Raw genomic sequence first — 10180 nt, forward strand, 5'->3', positions numbered from 1 at the left:
GGGGATGCAGATAAACGCAGCTATGGCACTTCCGAAAGCCACTGGTGGGTCTTTCTACAAAAAAGCTGCTCTGATTTGGTTGATTGGGTGACACTAGGAGTGACTTTGTCAACTGGATTGATGGGTGAACAGGTGTCACAAACTCATAATTTAGTTTATGGTAGCTCCAGGGTTGGATGACAGTACATTTTTAAAAAAATAATGTTTATTTTTACTTGAAAATCAGTTACACAGAGAGACTGAGATCTCCCACCTGCAGGTTCACTCTCCAAATGGTTGCAACAGCCAGAGCCTGTAGCAAGGCCTGCAGTCCATCTCCCCACACTCCATTTGCTCTCTGCTCAGGAGCAGAGCCTTCTCCAATCATCCTTTTGGACAATTCACTGTAGGAGAACTGAAGGTGGGCGGACACGCAACCTTCTTTGCTAAAAGACAAAGAAGGGAAGCAAAGAAAGCAGAATTGAAAAGGAGAATAAAAAAAAAAAAAAGTCCCAAGAAGCAGGTTACTTTTGCAAAGATTTGTTGTGGAAGCTGAAGATTTGGGAAATGAAACCTATTAACAGAACATTCTACTCTTTAAAGCTGTCCATGCCCAGGTGTCCCCTGGCGTATTTGACACATCCTCCCTGGGCACACAGGAGCTAAATTCCCTTGCACCCAACCAACACCACATTCTCTTCTCTCTCTCTCTCTCACACACACACACACACACAGGAAAGCACAAAGGATTGCAAATTAGCAACAGGATATCCTTGAATTTGCTCCAAATTATACAAATGTAAATTATTCAGCAATTTCAGGGATCTCATTAGAGAAACAGATTAGTGGTGACCCAGAGTACAGTGGCAGGCAAAGTTTCAGATGATCAGATGCAGGAAACCCCCGGGGGGCCTATCTGAAGGAACCACCATGAAGTCCTGCAAAGGAAGGAAGGCTCATTCCCTCAGACAGGAGTGGGCCACATCAGCCCTGAAGACCTCAGGCTCCTCTCCCAGGCCCCAAGTACCAGCCACGCCCCTGGGATGCAGGTCACTACTCAGTCCCTCCAGCGAGTACCCAGTGCCCTTGGCATAAAACCCAGGCTCCTTATCAAAGCACACTGGGCTCCCGACCTGAGCTCTGCCTATTGTCTGCCCTCATTTCTTTCTATCTCCCCAGTCACCCTGCACCCCAGCCACACTGAGCCCAGCAGCGTCAGCTCCTACTTCACTCTTTCTTTTTTTTTTAATTGATTGGAGAGACAGAAGATTTCATCTGCTGTTTTATTCCCGCAGATAACCACAACAGTAAGGGCTGGGTGAGCCTGAAGCCAAGGACCCAAGTAGCCATCACTGCTACCTTCCAGGATGAATATGAGCATTACAATGTGAAGCAGAGCCAGGACTTAAATCTGGATGCCTTAGTATTAAGCTTCCTCTCTTTTTCAAAAGTTTATCTTCTTTATTTGAAAGGCAAAGTTATAAAGAGAGGGAGAGACATAGAGAGATTTCCATTCTGGTTCGTTTACCAGATGGCTGTATAGGCCAGGGTTGTGCCAGGCTAAAGCCAGGAGCCAAGAACTACTACCGGGTCTCCCACATGGACATCATCCACTGTTTTTCCAGGTGCATTAGCAAGGAGGTAGATCTGAAGTGGGGCAGCTGGGACACAAACTGGTGTCCTGTGAAATGCTGGAATCAACACGACAGCCTGTGCACTGCCTAAGCACAGACAGCACATCCTGTTTCAATCCTTATCACCAGCTCATGCAGTGCATCTTAAATACTGGCAGCTCCATTTACACACAGTTCACCCAGCAGTTTCAGCCCAGGACCGCACAAGGTGCTGGTTGTGCCGGAGTGAACCAGCACACAAGATCCCCGCCTGCGTGGAGTCTTGGGATCCCGTGGGAGGAGCAGAGCACGCCAGTGAATGAACAAAGTGTGAGAGTGTATGGATTAATAATGCAGGAAGGGAGCCAGCCCCTCCTCACCTGGACAAAGCAACCCAGAGCAAGAGTAAACAGGAAGTGAAGAGCTGCCGTGTGGGAGTGTGGGAGTGTGCAGGTGTGGGGGAGAATGTCCTTTAGGGCTTTCCAGTGGAGCAGCCTGAAGGGCAACAAGGAACCCCAGCAGAGAGCGCCCAGGTTGGAGTATGATCCCGAGCCCGGGACTCCTGGAGCTGTGACTCATCAACCACGTGACCCCAAGCAAATCCATTAACCTGTGTGTATCCTTAGTTCCTTATCAATAAAATGGGGGGCAGTAATAGGAATCTAACAGGATGATTAAATGAGATGGCGTTGCCCTGAGGCCATGCATAGCTGGCGCTGGGAGCCAGTTGTTCCTTTACCACCGGTTCAATGAGGGCACCATTCAGACACACAGTAGGACGCAGGCCCCAGAGCTTCCGTGAGACACCAGCGGCTGGCACCTTCCCCATCCAACCCCTCCTTTCTGGCCTCCCTCCACCTGGGCCACCCCCTTCACCGCCAGTCCCCAGTGCCTCCTAGGTCAGGGGTTGGCGTATCTCTTTATAAGCTTAGAGGAAGGGCAGAAGGAGCCCAGTAGAGAGGGGCGTGGCAGGTAGACACACACAGGTGTGGAGCAGCAAGCCCCAAGTGCACCTGCCAGGTGGCCTGGTGCTGGAGCTGCCTAGTCACCCATTCTCTGGAGAAAAAATACCATTTTACAGCTGAGGAAGCTGAGGGACAGAAGTCAACAGGAGAAGACCTGGACTATGAATCCAAGTCTCTCTGCTAGACTCCAAGAATAGTCTTCCCCTGAGCCACGCCTCTCACACGCAGCCTGTCCTGGATTCCATGGAGTGGCTGCATCTGCGGCACTGTCCTACTCCAAGGGAAGAAGAAACTCTCCCACGCACTGGCTCCAACAATCACCACCCAACCAAACCGAAGTAATAAACAATAAAGTAATGAGCAAACTGAAGCCCGGAGGCACCCCGTACCAGGAAGGAGCTCAAGGAAGGAGCTCAGGGCTTGGAGTTGAAGGAAGCAGTGTCAGTGTGTGATCTCAGAGCTCCAGTGCCCAGGCAAAGCTCAGGTCTGGCTGGGTAGGAACTGGCCCTGGGCTGGGAGAAGCAGTTGGGGGCTAGCCGGGCGTGGAGGAGAACTGATGGGGAGAAAGCCAGCCTCTTACAGAGGGTAGAGTCCAGTAACGGAGGAGTGGTAGTGGACACCATCAGGCCCTGGCCACACGGCTCTACCTGCTGCCAACTTGTGAAACGAAACTTGAGGATCCCCAGTGGCCCCTCGGGGAGGTGACCGGGAAGAAGAGGTGGCCCAGCAGCGCCCTCCCTTCCCGCCTCCTTCCTGCACCGGCCGGCCATCCTACGCCCTGAAGTGTCTCCCCACCCCACGCGCACACACTCCGCTCCAGGCTTCCTGCTGCGCGCCGCACCTCACCTGGGGGGACCCCCGTTGGGGCAGCACAAGGGGTCCCCGCGGTCCGGGCGTCGCAGGCTCCTGGGGCTGCCTGCCGCTCCGAAGTTCCCGGGCTGCTAAGAGCTTCTGCGTCCCTGCTCCCGGGACTGAAGTCGCCCGGGCCGATTCCCAAACCACCCAGGCCTGGGGCAGGAGGGATCCCCAGGAAATTCCCTCTCAATCTCGAAAGGGAGGCTGGCCTGCGCCGGGCCAGCCCGCTCGGCAGTGGCTCGTGGGCTGGCCTGGGATGAATGAGTTCTCCTGCTCCGCCTGCTTGGGGCTGAGCCAGAGCACCCCTCCCTTCTCCGTCCTCCCTCCTCCAAGGCCTGGCATCCTGCCTGGTCCTGCCTGGTCCCGCCCGGTGCCCGGCTCCCCTTTCCCTCCCCTCAGCTTCCTAGGAAAGGTCTCTGTGGGCCTCTGCTGGGAAGCCTGAGTCCTCCCACCACCCTCCCCCAAAGACCTGCAGGGCCAGGGTTGGGCGCCTTGACGATGCTTCCCAGAGGTTTACCCACAGCCCCTTGGATCCTGCCCATCATCCTGGGTTTCCTTGGCCCCTGGGAACACAGGCCTGCTCGTTTCTGTGGATTGCACACTTTGAATGAAGAGGTAGATGACCTTGACCCCTTTCTTGCTACTCTACCGGGAAGACAGGGAATGAAGTCCTTCAGTAGATGCTTCCCCAATTCTGGCCGCAGGGACCCACAGAGGGTGGCCCTGGAGGAGAGAACTCTGGAAGGCCTTTGGAGGAAGTGATGTACACGGCTGGGGTTTGAAAGCCCAATTGGAGTTCCCCAGAATCAGAGGTATAGTAGGACAGCAGACACAGGAAGCCATGCAAAGGGATGCAATATGGCAGCAACTGCTAGCAGTACTCCCTGGGGACCAGGAGGAGCCGCTCAAGAAGGGCTTGGTGGACTCTGGCTGTTTCTCTGGCAGAGGTGGCTAGGTAGATCTAGTCCACCTTTGGTGGTGCCCAGTGTTGCTGGCTGGGAGGCTCTGTGCCTCTCTGATCTTCCTGCAAGACTCATGTGGCTCTGGACCGGGATGAGAACATGGGTCAAGCCAAGTTTTCAGTCAAGATTCAGTGTTCCTGCACATAAAAAGTGATTTCCTGGCAGCTCCTAGGAGCGCTGGAGCTCCATTCTGATACTTGATGTGAGAGAGCCCTGTGCTAGGGGCTGCACTCCATAGGTACACCAGTAGGAAACCCTACTAAAACACACCTGATCCAAAGAAACATCTTATTTCTTTGGCTGTATACTCCTTTGAATGGAAGCATCTCCAATAAGTGGTTTGACGGATTTAAAATAACTAATGACTGCTCAAAACAGCTGAATCAGTTGAGCTTGTGTGTGAAGCGCTGACAAACACTAATTTTTTAAATCATGTGACTTTACGAAATTTAAAGGAGTTTTTTTTTTTTTTTAAGTTTATTTGTTTTGTTAGGCAGATTTACAGAGAAAGAGAGACAAAGATCTTCCATCGCTGGCTTATTCTCCATATGGCCACAATAGCTGGAGCTGAGCCAATCTGAAGCCAGGAGCCAGAGCTTCTTCCAAATCTCCCATGTGAGTACAGGGTCCCAAAGCTTGGAACCATCCCCAATTTGTCTCTTATAAATTCATTAATTTGAATCAGTTCCATTGAAGTGTGACAGTTAGATTAACTAAGAGGTAGTTAGAGTTACCTCCCTGCTGGAATAAAAAAAGGGGAGTCTCTTTAAAAGTGTACACAACACTTGCTTCTGCACAGAAAGTACTTTTAGCAGGACATCCGTCTGGGTTTTTAGCTTATAATAAGAATAGAAAGAAGAAGTTATCAGGGGGATCAGCATGGCTAGTCCTCTGTCTGTAGGCACCAGTATTCCAGGTGGGTGCCGATTTGTGTCCCAGCTGCTCCACTTCTGGTCCAGCTCCCTGTTTGTGGGCTGGGAATGCCGTAGAGGATGGACCAAATCCTTGGGCTCCTGCACCATGTGTGAGATCCGGAAGACGCTCCTGGCTCCTGGATTCAGACTGGCTCAGCTGGACAGGATGACAGTTGTGGCTTTCTGATACGATTTGTTCCTTTCCTTTTGTTGATTGTTAGTCATTGTTCTGCACACCCAAATTATGCTTTAAATCTACACTTTCATCATTTGCTTGGGTCCTTCCTCTCTGGGAGCCCCCTTCCTGACACTGCAACAGGAGGCTTCTATCTTTAACAAATCTTGTTTGTTCATCAAAATTGCCCACATGAAAATTCTTCTTTTGTATGGGACAAGAACTGAGGTTACCTTTGTCTTTTTGTGTGAAATTCTCTGAAACAGTTTTGGTGCCAATACTTAGATAAAACTCCATTGTGACTCTGAACTCCAATGCGATTCAAATCCAATTTCAATGTGACTGCAAGTAGCATCCAAACATCTCACTGAAGCAGGTGGGCCACCCTCACTTCTGTTTTCCACAGACCTTTGTTCTCCATTAAGAACGTTCTTTCAGAAAAACCGGGTTCCGGGTGTTAACCATGGTTAGCACAGCTGCTGGAGGCTAGCTGGATGAGCCCAAGCAGTCCCCTGGGGCTGAGAGCACTTTCATTTCAGCTCTGGGAATGCTGGTCCCGTTCAGTCTTAGTATCCTTTCACAAGGCAGGCCCATCATGCGAGACTAGGGACGATCTTGAAGTCATTTTGAAATTCAGGCTTGGACTGCACTGTGATATTTTTCAGAGAGCTCCTGGACTGGACCCCAGACTGCAACAGTACCTGAGGGTGTACGGCTAAAAAATAAACCTGCATTCTCTTCTTTCCTTGGAGATCAATTTGTCGGTGAGAGTGGGCACAGGTGGGAGCGAGGCCATGATGAGCTCTTGTGCTGTGTACCTCAATGAACGCCCCATCTGCCCTAGACCCTGACGAGTCCTCCGTCTCTTTTTCTGCTTGCCATTCCTCTAAATGCTCTCTTGGTCCTGCCCAAATCTCTTCCATTCCTACAGACCCAGCCTCCTGGCCTTGCTAACCAATATTTGCTAACAATCTCTAGTTCTGGGTCGGACCTCAAATAACACCTTCGAAGACAGGTGGCTTTTCCATCTGGACTCATAAGATGCAGATCTGGAAACAGGTCCTCCAGCATGTTCTCTGGTACTCTTCCTTCTTAAGTCTGTCTTTGGATTCCCTCTGTCAGGACACTTCCTACATGGCCTAGACCTCAGAGAAAGCTTGCTGGGAGAAGTTTTAGTCCCCTACCATGTTTCATTATCCCTTCACCTGCCTAGTCACCAATCCAAGCAGCAGCCAGCATCGGCACCCCCTCCCCAAACTCTAAACACCTTTGCTAAGGCTCTTGCTGGGAAGGTTCATTGTCAAAATCAGACCCATTAGACAAGACTCAGGTTACTATTTTCAATCAGGGGACAGGGTGATTATATACATATATATATATATACATATATATAGAGAGAGAGAGAGAGATTCCTGGCAGAGAGCCAGTTCTAGTTCACTGCTGGCAAAGGGAACTGATCGATCCTTGCACGTGCTATTCTCTCAGATAAGTCCTAGATGATAGGCGTGGATGGCTGAGCGACCCTGGGTGATACATGCTAATCCCACCCTCACCTTCCTCCCCTCCCCGGGGGCTTCAGTGCATGTCTGGGCGCCAGAGGCAATGAGAGATTTTTTTTTGTTGATAAACGTCTCAAACTCAGGGATGATACAAATGAAAGATGATCCTGGTTTTAGCCTCTCACTCCAGATGAGAAACACATGATCTACAGTAGACATTCTTTTGGGGTGCCACCTTAGATGCCCAGATTCCCCTGACATCCCTCCTTGCTTTCCGCCCCTCACCCTAGAGCTTAAAGACAAACGCCTGATATATATATTTTTAACACCACTGCATGACCTGCTTCCAAGCTAGAGGATGGAGAAAGTTAGCCCAAATGGACTTTCTGTGCCTAGCTGGAACGGCTCAACTCAGCTGCTGTGACGGCCCTACCTCTCTAAGGACAATACGACAGCTGTTCTGTGATCCACCTTGACCTTCCCCTGTTCTGTCCAGCTTTTAGCCGGTCTCTTGGCTGCACCCCTGCAGGCACTGTCACGACTGTCTGGCAAGAGATGGAAACTCCTGCTTTGTCCCCACTCCTCCACCAACATCCAGAAAGCCAGACTTATTTCCCCAGCTAAGCTAGTGAGGGGCCTGAGTCCCTTAACCCTTTCCAACCCGGGAGACCCCTGCCCCCCCTCCCCACCCCCCGCTCTCTGCAGTTTATGCCAGCTTTTTCCTGTGGACATTCCTACAGGAATGTGTTAGGCTGAGGGACTCCAATGTGACCACCCTGCCAAAGTGAACATCTTCCCTTCCAGCCAACACCCCCCACCTAAGAGTGTCGGGATTGCCCTGCTGGGACCACCCTGACCACCTGTGATTCCACACTCTCTTGACAATAACACCCTTTGGCAGGCCCGAGAGCCTCTCAAGCGTGTTCAAGAGCCTCCAAACGTCACAGAATAGATGATTCTCTGTCTCACTGTCATAAACAATGGGTTCAGGTGCGGATTCAATGTGCTTTCGAGCTATTGGAACTGACTTAGGTAGGCAGCGCTTTGCTGTTGCTGTTACAGAGTTTGGAAAGAAGTGAAAGTTACCTGCCTATTTTTAATGATCACCTTAAGCCCAATCAGCTCTGGCTTATGGTCTTTGTCAAAACGCTCAGTTAAATGTGTTTTATTTTACCTAATGATTCACTTCTGATAATTCTTCCAAATTGTAAACCAAGCCTCCTGATTTTGGAGACTTCCAGTTGGATCCCTGGAACTCTCACGGGATGAAACTCAATTTGAATGAGATAATGGTCATTGGAGTTCATTCAGATCATACAAAGTACATTTTAGGGTTATAAATTATGCCAAACTTGTGTTGTATTAATATTTCTACCTGGATGAAAGATCTCTCTCTCACTTTCTCCTCTCTCTTACCTTCTCTCTCTCTTTCCCACTCCCAAAGGCTTGGTATCACCCAGTGGGAACTATTAGAAACACTTTTCCTTAGAATCAGAAACAGGACGAGAATACCTATTACCATGATTTGTATTCAGTATTATACTAGAAGTCACAAACTGCCCATTAAAAGGAGAAAAAGATTTAAAAAAAAAAAAAAAAAACGGGAAAGGGAAAGCAAAGCTAATCATTTGCAGATGATATACCGGCCCATGCAGAACACCGCCCCCCAGCACACAATATCCTTCAGTGAATGCTCGGCAAGTTGAGCGTATTTAGGATTAATGTACAAAAACCAGTTGATGGGCCCGGCACGGTGGCGCAGTCGTTAAGGTCCTCGCCTTGCACGCCCGGGATCCCATATGGGGGTGGTTCTAATCCCAGCAGCCCCACTTCCCATCCAGCTCCCTGCCTGTAGCCCGGGAAGGCAGTCAAGGACAACCCAAAGCTTTGGGACCCTGCACCAGTGTGGGAGACCCGGAAGAGGCTCTTGGCTTCGGATTGGCTCAGCTCCAGCCGTGCGGCCACCTGGGGAGTGAATCAATGGACGGAAGATCTTCCTCACTGTCTCTGTATATCCGCCTTTCCAATAAAAATAAAATAAATCTTTTTTTTTAAAGATTTATTTTTATTATTTTTTTATTGGAAAGGCAGATATACAGAGAGGAGAGACAGAGAGGAAGATCTTCCGTCCGATGATTCACTCCCCAAGTGAACGCAACGGCCGATGCTATGCCGATCCGAAGCCAGGAGCCTCTTCTGGGTCTCCCACGCAGGTGCAGGGTCCCAAAGCTTTGGGCCGTCCTCAACTGCTTTCCCAGGCCACAGGCTGGAAGAGAAGTGGGGCTGCCGGGATTAGAACCGGCGCCCATATGGGATCCCGGGCATGCAAGGCGAGGACCTTAACCACTTGGGCCACCGCGCCGGGCCCAAAAATAAAATAAATCTTAAAAAAAAAAACAGTGAACACAAGCAAAGCTCAGAAATATTGCAGGTTCAGATCCAGACCATTATAAGAAAGCCAACATCACAATTAAGTGAGTCACATACATTATTTAATTTCCACAAAGTAAATAAATATTTACTTTGTAATATAGTTTATTAAGAGTGCAATATCTCTCTTCCTCTTCTCTATTTCTCTATTTAAAGCTTTTTGAATAAATGAGAACAATTAATTATTTAATTTTTTTTTAAAAAGGAGAAAGGCTGATATTGTGGCATGGCTGGTAGTTACAACTGGAAATGCTGTTATTCTACTCAGAGTGACAGTTCAAGTATCAACTGCTTCACTTCCAATCCAGCTCCCTGTTAATGCACTTGAAAAAGCAGCAGAGGATAGCCCAGTACCTGGGTCCCTGCACCCATGTGGGAGGCTCAGAAAAAGTTTCTGGCTCCTGGCTTTGGCCTGGCCCAGTCCTAGCTATTGCAGCCATTTGTCAAGTGAAACAGCAGGTGGAAGTTATCTCTGTCTTTCAAGCAGATAAATAAATTTTTTCAAAAATAAAGCAGGAGTTTGGCCTAGTGATTAAAACGCCATTTGTGATGTCCATGTAGCATGTTGGAGGGCCCAGGTTTGGGTCAAGGTTCCCGTTCAGATTTTAATGTTCTGTTCATGCAAACCCTGGTGCTTCAGGAGGGCCAGGAGGAGTCTGGCTCCAATTGCTCAGGTCCTATCTCATCCCCAAGAAAAGTGGTGGCTTCTTTAAAGTTGACACAGCTCCTGTGTCATAGTTCCTTGTGCTGCAGCCTCACCTCTCCCTTTGGTTCACAACTTCTCATCT

Source organism: Ochotona curzoniae, unplaced genomic scaffold (genome assembly GCF_017591425.1).
Source record: "Ochotona curzoniae isolate NIBS_2020 unplaced genomic scaffold, NIBS_Ocur_1.0 contig_2404, whole genome shotgun sequence".
Taxonomy (NCBI): domain Eukaryota; kingdom Metazoa; phylum Chordata; class Mammalia; order Lagomorpha; family Ochotonidae; genus Ochotona; species Ochotona curzoniae.